The sequence below is a fragment of the Haliotis rubra genome, unplaced genomic scaffold (genome assembly GCF_003918875.1).
Source record: "Haliotis rubra isolate DU_JTF1 unplaced genomic scaffold, ASM391887v1 Scf332, whole genome shotgun sequence".
NCBI classification, from domain to species: domain Eukaryota; kingdom Metazoa; phylum Mollusca; class Gastropoda; order Lepetellida; family Haliotidae; genus Haliotis; species Haliotis rubra.
The window spans coordinates 899,638-909,954 of NW_025767005.1; positions in this window are offsets into that span (position 1 = coordinate 899,638).

The window sequence follows — 10,317 nt, forward strand, 5'->3', positions numbered from 1 at the left end:
ATCCATATTGACCTTGATTTGAATTGTACTTTATGAATTATTGCTCACCTGAATTGCCGGTAATATCTACCACCACAACGCTAAATAACTGCCCTCCACCTTGCATTAAACAGTCCACTAACAGCCACAAACATTTACCATCTCGTCAGAGTGTCCCCTGTCCCATTGGTCTCTTGAACACGGGTGGTATATGTTATATAAGTCTGTATCCACATTCTGTGAACGTTGACACGTAATAGAAACTGTATGACAATATTGTACTTTTAATTTTGTTTAATAAAGTTAAAATGGGTTTGTTTAGATTGTAATTGTAGATCACCTCTGCAGACAGATGGTTATTCTGTTTTAGTGAGTGAGTTTAGTTTTACACCACTTTTAGCAATATTCCAGCAATATCACTAGGGACACCAGAAAGGGTCTTCACAAATTGTACCTATGAATATGGGGGAAGGCCTGGTATTGTACCTATACCAGGCCTTCGGCGTGACCAGCGAACGCTTTATCCACTTGGTTACCCAATGCCCCTACACTGTTTGATCCAGGTATTTACCTGTGCGGGATACAATCATTCCATAGATGTTTTACCTAAATAACGATCCTGTTGCCAGGGCTAATAAGAAATCATCTTCCGATTTTCTAGCCAGCGTTCATAGGAAAATAACACAAACCCAACGATGACGCTAAATCATCATTTGACAAGCCATTATCCCCACAGCTCATATCAACAATAACACCAACAATACAAAGCCATACTCCCCAACTTATACAACAAAAGAGGGACATCCAAACATTAAAGAAACATTACCATTATTGAAAAACACAATCGGTTACGGCTATTTCTGTGGCAATCAAGACGTGAAGATGTATTCTGTGATGGCAGGGCTTTGGTCTGAATCGATTTCTGTGAATACCTTCTAAAACCTTTTATAGATAATTGGATACTGGCTGATGCCTATTGACTGTATCTACTTAAGACTTTGTCTTCCACAGTTTACAGTTTGACAAAATGAGTTCAATGCTTTTATCGGCATTATTGTATGAATCTTCCCACGTAATACTTTTTGTATGTTTTTGTAAAACGCAGATTTTTCATAAGAGAAGTGCCGTTTCAAGATCAGTCGTTTTGGAAAACATAGAATCTCAATTGAATTGATTCTATCCATATTCACTGATGGAAAAATGTTTTGACGTAAATGTGCGTGTTATCAGTGGGATAATGTTTTATCGTAACCGCCGTACTGACTAAACCAGGTTAGGTGGGGTAGTCTAGTGGTTAAAGCGTTCGCTCGTCACGCCGAAGACCCGTGTTCGCTTTCCCACATTTGTACAATGTATGAAACCTATTTCTTGTGTCCACCGCCATTATATTGCTGGAATATTGCCCCACTTACAAAGCCAATAACTGTTAAGAGGAGACAGAATGCATTCCTTAAGAGACGTTGACGATGTCAATGTCGGGTGTGGACACCCGTTGCGTTGATACAGGCGAGGCAGTGCACTAATGACAACACATGGCTGAAATAGCATGGTGGAAAATGTTCCGAATGTCAACCATGACTTGCCCAATATTGTTCCTGTCGTAGGTATCTACCCGTTTGATCCCAGACATGTGGGGAGAGTGCAAGTCTAGGAACTAGCCATCCATGGCAGCACAGAGGGCATTCGGTCTCATAAAGCTCATTCAACGCCTGGGTGTGCATTTTCTTGCTTTATTTGTTTGTTTGCTGCAGAACGTCGCATTCAACAATATTCCAGCTATATGGCGACGGTCTGTAAATAATCGAGTCTGGACAAGACAATCCTGTTATCAACAGTATGAGCATCGGTGTCTACGCAAATGGGGTAAGATGACATGTGTCAACCAAGTCAGCCAGCCTGACCACACGATCCCGTTAGTCGTCTCTTCCGACAAGCAGGGTTGCTGAAGATCAAAGCATTACAAAGGGTGAGTGAGTAAGTGATTAAATATTGCTTAAGGCCGCATCAGCGATGCTCCAGCTATACTCGACAAAAAATGTCACAACATAAATTATATGTTAACAATCACAATGAAAATGGTGTTCATTTAAAAAATTCTGTCGCATATCGCATTTAAGGGTTGCACAAAGGGTAGATTATGATCTCGAATGATATTGTCCCAGTACGTCATTGAAACTACCATTAATAAAGATAAGTTGAGTGAGTCTACCGTGAGTTGCAATACCACCGATATATTTCAGCCCGAAAAACTGAGTTCGACGTGGGCTGAATAGCAAGATCGTCGACGAAACCTGTACCAAGATCTTTGTTCGATCTTTACCCGGGTTCCTCAGATGAAGCACGAACTCATACGGTCTTAACCATTGAATGTTCCCTGTTCCTCATGTGGCAGTTCGGTATTGATTCTATCGATGCACCAACCGAATATGTTTTTCTGGTTGACGTGATGTCACACGTGAACGACTGGACACGTCATGATTTTTGCCCTGCTTCAGATTTCGAAAGATATTAGGTTCGATGAAGATTAAAGTGTGCGGAATGTAGCTCTGCACCGGAAAACGGAAATATGATGACCCATGGAGACGAGGATTTTACTAAATTAAATAAATTAAAATCCCTACTGATTTGACAGAAGTACAGCCGACAGGGTCTGACCTAAGCTGAACTGCCCCTCTCACACGTACAGGGCCTGACCTAGGCTGAACTGCCCCTCTCACATGTACAGGGCCTGACCTAGGCTGAACTGCCCCTCTCACACGTACAGGGCCTGACCTAGGCTGAACTGCCCCTCTCACATGTACAGGGCCTGACCTAGGCTGAACTGCCCCTCTCACACGTACAGGGCCTGACCTAGGCTGAACTGCCCCTCTCACAGGTACAGGGCCTGACCACGTACAGGGCTGAACTGCCCTGTCCTCTCACACGTACAGGGCCTGACCTAGGCTGAACTGCCCCTCTCACACGTACAGGGCCTGACCTAGGCTGAACTGCCCCTCTCACACACAGGGTACAGGGCCTGACCTAGGCTGAACTGCCCTCTCACACGTACAGGGCCTGACCCAGGCTGAACTGCCCCTCTCACACGTACAGGGCCTGACCTAGGGCTGCTGCCCTCTCACTACAGGGTCTGACCTAGGCTGAACTGCCCCTCTCACACGTACAGGGCCTGACCTAGGCTGAACTGCCCCTCTCACACGTACAGGGCCTGACCTAGGCTGAACTGCCCCTCTCACACGTACAGGGCCTGACCTAGGCTGAACTGCCCCTGTACCTGTACAGGGTCTGACCTAGGCTGAACTGCCCCTGTACCTGTACAGGGTCTGACCTAGGCTGAACTGCCCCTCTCCCATGTACAGGGTCCGATCTAGGCAGAATTATCCGTCTCACTTTACCACTATATGTGACATGTAGGTATTTTTATACAATGTCAGTTAAAACGTGTGTTTCTTATAATATATTATTTATCTTCTACCAACTAACTACTAGTAATTAGTAGCCTAAAGATATTTACAATATTTCAAACAAATGAAGTACCGTAGCCGGCCATCTTTTATTTTCGTGTTCAGCAGGGGATGCACACCAGATTTGAATTACGTACAGAATCGTTCCAATTAACCCGAGTATATAACTCGGTAAATAACCACACAAATTGCATCATACCCATGCTGTACATGAATCGATGCAGTTCACGGTACTCATACCTGGCATAATGAGACAGAAACAACATGGACACAGTAAACACAGATATCTCCAACAAAACATTTGTGCGATTCAATCATTACATTGATCTTCTTTCTTTATTCTGGGTATATATCTTCCTGTTTGATTAATGGCTTTTAACAATTCTGATCAATATGAGTTTCTGCTGTTTTTAAAACACATATCGATATTAGTTCAGAAGCTGCTTTTGAAACGTATTGAAATCATTTATAGATTAATTTACGTTGTTATCGATTATCTTTGTGTCTATGAGACAGACACGAGAATTATATATATGCAGAAGCAATAGGGCTTGTAAGTCTCGCGAGGCGCTACTTTCGGTATTAAGCTGTTCCCGGCTCCCTTTGAGCGCGCCAACTCACGATATGCGAGACGGGACCCAGCTTACTTCCGGTACCAGATTTCCTGTGACATGCGTATATTCAAGAAAAAGTTTTAGTTTTAACTGCCCGACCGCCAAATATGACTTTACTAGACCGGACCAAGTGTACAACCATGGTTGGCTGTCAAAGCTGTTGACAGTCGTAATAGTTGGCTAATTGGGGGATGGGTGTATCTGGCATTTGTTATCCCTGCAAATAGTATAGGTTCCTGTGAACTGACAACCATGAGACCATTTGAAAAGGTATGAAATGTTGTTTGAAGTACTAAGGTCTCGCGAAGAACCGTGACCTACTAGCGTACAACAGTCGTATTGTGAACATACAGTGATGGCGTTTGAAAGAAGGGTGACCTCTGTCATGACCCCATCAGCAGCTCTTCAGTCTCCATCCCATTGTATTTCAGGTTATTTTGTCAGTCATAATTTAGAGGTACATATAGATATATTTGAGGAATCACGGTGACACCCCATAAGCAACATATTTGAAAAGTGTATATTATTATTTCATTTGTCTAACAACCTGCTCTTTCCCGCTTTCCATCCACCAGAAATATCTTCTGCTGGGGGTAACAGTTACTGTTATTTCCAGGGATTGATCTAATGCTCCAAAGAGCAACAATCCAAACACAACACGGGACACAAACAGGCATATAACCGAATGCAAAATTCCATCGACATGGAAAAGTAAATCACAAACCAAGTAAACTTCTCATGCAAAATAATTTGAACCATTCTTCTCTCTCAAGGAGACGATCCCCACGCTTGAAGCAACAACGGCTTGGTTAACCAACCCTTCTGTGAGAGTAAACTAGACCACTTTACCGTTATATTGTGTTTAATTCTCTATTGTTAGCCACGCTTTATACATTCTATTATTATAAATGTATTTTATGTATACGTCGTGCGATAAATACATGCTCTTCACAGCACTATACAATTCATAGTTCATTCAAAATCAGACCAGTGAATATCCAAGAATGAATTGGTCTTCAGCAACCCATGCTTGTCGTACAAGGCGACTAACGGAGTCGGCTTGTCAGGCTCGCTGACTTGGTTGACACATGGCATCGTATCTCACTTGCTATCTCAGATCGATGCTCATGATGTTGATCACTGGATTGTCTGCTTCACAGACTGCCGTCCCATATCAGGAATATTAAACAACAAACAATCATTCAAAATCAGGTACAGTGGAATCTGTCAAATCCGGACTCTGTGTAATCCGGTTTTCCCCATAATCAGGACTTCTCCCTGAGTCCCGGCAAAATTGTTCTTAATTTATCATTAAAGCTTGCTTTATAATCCGAACAATTACTGATTTACGGACTAAAATAACAGTCCCAACAATCAACTTGCTATGAGAACAATGCTTTGTAATCCAGACTAAAATAACCGTCCGTTGAATAAACATCTCCGTTACTTCGGCTGGGGTCCTAATCGTTGCCAACTCAGACCACAACAAATGTCAGTTTCTTCCTACAGTATGTAGATACTGTTCTCAGGTTTCTAGCAGGTCATATTGTCACGGTATTTCAACATTAAGAATTAAGTGCTTGTTGTTTGTGTCTTCACGCATGGCCTGGACTAATGACCAGAAAGCGCAGACCTGTGTCTGTCTATGACCTGAATAAGCATTAAGAACATCGTTTAAGTTGCTAGATAATGTGGCGCACAATTTACTGAATTTTGTAAATCAACGGAAGGCGATGGTGGAATCTCTTACAGCTCTCAGTATTGACATCTCATTGGCTGGACTACTGTGTGTGTTCGAGGAATAGCGTCCGCCATGAAGATCACAATGTCATTCTTCATTATATTAAAGCTTGTGGCAGTTTTACTACTTTATAAAGGTTTAGAAACCTAGCAAACCTTTATGATGGGCAAGGTGAAGATGAGCCTAGTTGTACGAACACTGTTAATGATCAATCTATCAATCAATGGTTTAAGTTGCTTCGGGATATTTTAGCAAAGACGTATGAAGTATTCTGATTACTCAACTACGTAATTCTGTTGATTCTGGAACGGGGCTGATAGAGACACCTACAGCAAAGCCAGCAATTGCAACATTGCATTGTGAAGGTATCATGATCAGTGTTTTCAGAGTATTTACCTTCAAAACATATATGTATATGTATGTGGCAATCAATATATCTGCAATCGATCTTTCAACCTTGAACCAGTAATGTTGCAATCGGTTGATCTGCCTAGTTGCGAAATGAGATGCACCTGATGTGCATCTGATAAGATCCATATTTACAAATTTACCCAAAAAATCAGAAGAATGGTCCAAAAGAATGCCATTGCGAATTAAAGATATTGGTACTTACTCTGCTTGTTCTATATTCCCACCGGTTTGAATGAAAAATGCGTATTTTTCAGTACGTATTTAAATTGCTCTCTATACAAAATCTATACCCTCAATACATCTGTGCGATGTTGTTCTTTATCGATTGAGTTGAATGGATATTGGCATTGTTCAGTTTGTTTACCCACGTATTTCTTCAACGTGTAGTGTTACACTTTCATGCATACCATGTCCCACATATTTTCCAGATCATCCATTACGTTTTGTTATTACAAAGTAAATTCATTCCATAAGGCAAAAAACCGCCTCCGTGGTGTAGTTGTTAGAGCATCCGCCCGGAGAGCGGAAGGTCGCGGGTTCGATCCCCGACCACGTCATACCAAAAGACGTTAAAATATGGTACTTGTTGGTCCCTGCCTGGCGCTCGGCATTAATGGGTACAACAAGGACTGGTCGGCTCGGAGTCAGTATAATGTGTCTGAGTGGGGTATTCATGCTTCACTGCGGCATGGTATCTCAGTGGGCTAGCACTATAAAACCAGCTTCAGTCTGGGCTAGTACAAGCAGCCGCACATACACATAGGCATGCATGTCGTCATATGAGCGAAATATTCTCAAGAACGACGTAAAACCCAATTTCACCCTCACCTCACCATAAGGCAAAATGTATCCACAAGATTATATCCTTGCCTTTGTAAATAATCTGTAAACTTCCGATGGGCGAGAATATTTTGTAAAAGTAGATGAAGCAACAAATTTCAGCCTGTTGCGTTTGGGGCGTGTCTCTCTGATATTTGTCTCATGGTCACCTGCATATCAACATTGAGATGTAGATCGGTTCATTTCTAACGGATGTTTATAAAGCCGAAGAGATATATTTTCAGACTTCGTGTGCAATATATTCATGTAAACATGCGTCAAGCATGCCAGCTTAAGATGTCTTCATGAAATTATCAAGAGTCCACAGTTACTAAATTACAGTGAATTGAGCGTTAAAGTCTTCAGTGTCATTCTCTTGTAAGCACCAATACACATCACCCTGTTTTAAAAATGAACCGCGGTGGTTACCCAAGGTAACTGCAAATCCTTCGAAATTCAGATGGGTTAGTCACCTATATTTCCGAAGCTTACTTCCTGTTTACCCTGCTGTTGGTTATAGCTGAAACAGCCCCACGGCAGAACGGCCCCAAGTCGAAACGGCCCCAAATTGGCTATAACGGCCCCAAATATATTTCACGTCTTGTTTTGCAATTGAACGGGGTCATTTCAAGCAACATAGTTGATAGCAACATCGGGGCCGTTTTTAGCCAAGCAAAATAGCCAAGCAAAACTTGGGCCGTTTTGTCATGGGGCCGTTTTAGCCTGATCCCCCTGCTGCTACAGATTTACTTCTCTTGTACTGCTTGGGTGTTTGTTTGTTTATTGTGTAACGTCGCACTCAGCAGTATTCCACCAATGTGGTGACAGTCTGTAAATAATCGAGTCTGGACCAATCAATCCAGTCATCAGCAACATACGCATCGATCTACGCAATTGTCATCCAACTGTGACCAGCCGCTCCCGTTACACTACACCAATCCAAATCCGTAGCCTTCAGTGTGGACTGAATCATCTGACAGCTGTGATTGGCTGATTTTGTGTCCGATATTTGTATTTTATAAATGTATATCAATCCAGTAATTAAAACTGACCATACGTTTTAATACTTAGTGCTATCTTTGTTTACATGATGACTTATAGTGAATGTGATCACAGGTATTTTCAGGCGGGTGACATTTTGTGCGGAACTGGGGTTGGTCTGTTTAACTTCCTGTTTTCGGAAGAGGAGCTGGCCAATTTGGCCATATTATATATTTGTATTGCTTCTTTAAGAAGACCATTTGAATTAACTGATGCACGCACGCTTTTACATATTATAGCATATTGGTGGACACCAGAAATGGGCTTACAAATTATAATAACACGAACGTTACTGATGGATGTCAGTGGGAAAATACCGCCCCGTTTTATGTAACTTCTACCAGTTGACAAAACACGTAACCTCGCTGCCATGCCCCAGTTGGAATTTAAGATAAATACGTTGCAATAGATATGAAAGACCCTATAGACGCTCGTAAACAAGTGATTTCTGCAGGTGTACAAGCAATAAATATATAATAGATGAGTCAATATGTTTCTTCTTGCCAAAACTCGATTACCTGCAGAAGATCGTTCGCCGTTGGGGAAATATACATCAGGGTCAATCAAAGTTGATGGGGTAATAATGCATGTGTTAAGAGTGCATCACCACTTGCACTTCCTCATGAACGTACTTGCTTGTATAGTAATCGCTCTTGAAAGATGATTGGTGTATGATGTGAAATTAGTACGATTTTCATTTTCAAACAAAATAAAACCGCTGGAAACAAACACTAACAAATGTGTGATGCAAGATGACTGTCAAAAACTAATGGTCTACAGAGACTTATCGACCTTCTTGAAAACCGTCAAAATTAAGAATGACGTGTATGGGCTACTGCGCTGTGCACGTGCATCCCTTGCGTTGTGTTAGGGGTGGTGATAAAAACAAATGGTAGTGCGTTTAAAGGTGTCTGTCCTTGAAACTTTGTGAACGCTTATACTGCCTATCCAAACTGAAAGTTCAGGTTCCCATACATTTTTAAAGAGCATATAAAAGTATCGTTTTGAAACTAGTCGCTATTTATAATTAGAATAGCGAAAAATGTAGCAAAGAGCACGTAAAATCTTCAAAGCAAACCCACACAACAGTCAAGTGGAGTTTAGGTGGAATGAATATGGGTTTAACGTTGTGCTTGAGAATATTTCGCTCATATGACGACGTGCATGCGTGTGTATGTGTATGTGCGGCTGCTTGTACTAGCCCAGACTTAAGCTGGTTTTATAGTGCTAGCCCACTGAGATACCATGCCGCAGTGAAGCATGAATACCCCACTCAGACACATTATACTGACTCCAAGCCGACCAGTTCTTGTTGTACCCATTAATGCCGAGCGCCAGGCAGGGACCAACAAGTACCATATTTTAACGTCTTTTGGTATGACGCGGTCGGGGATCGAACCCGCGACCTTCCGCTCTCCGGGCGGACGCTCTAACCACTACAACGCGGAGGCGACAGTCATGTGGAAACACGACAGCCGTTGTGTAAACAAACGCACGTGTGTGAATGTACATCTCTCACCTTTCTTCTTTCTATCCCATTATAAAACCAAATCAAATGAACCAAAATGACCTTACATATTATGCATGATTTTAAACAATCACATAATGCCATAACCGATTTAAGCACTCGGATTATTTTAATCACAATACCTCAATCCTTAATCGTCTTACTGGTCCCCGTGAAGGTCCGGGTTAGAATGAACCTTCAGTAACCCATGCTTGTCTCCCCGTGAAGGTCCTGGTTAGAATGAACCTTCAGTAACCCATGCTTGTCTCCCCGTGAAGGTCCTGGTTAGAATGAACCTTCAGTAACCCATGCTTGTCTCCCCGTGAAGGTCCGGGTTAGAATGAACCTTCAGTAACCCATGCTTGTCTTCCCGTGAAGGTCCGGGTTAGAATGAACCTTCAGTAACCCATGCTTGTCTCCCCGTGAAGGTCCTGGTTAGAATGAACCTTCAGTAACCCATGCTTGTCTCCCCGTGAAGGTCCGGGTTAGAATGAACCTTCAGTAACCCATGCTTGTCTCCCCGTGAAGGTCCGGGTTAGAATGAACCTTCAATAACCCATGCTTGTCTCCCCGTGAAGGTCCTGGTTAGAATGAACCTTCAGTAACCCATGCTTGTCTCCCCGTGAAGGTCCTGGTTAGAATGAACCTTCAGTAACCCATGCTTGTCTCCCCGTGAAGGTCCTGGTTAGAATGAACCTTCAGTAACCCATGCTTGTCTCCCCGTGAAGGTCCGGGTTAGAATGA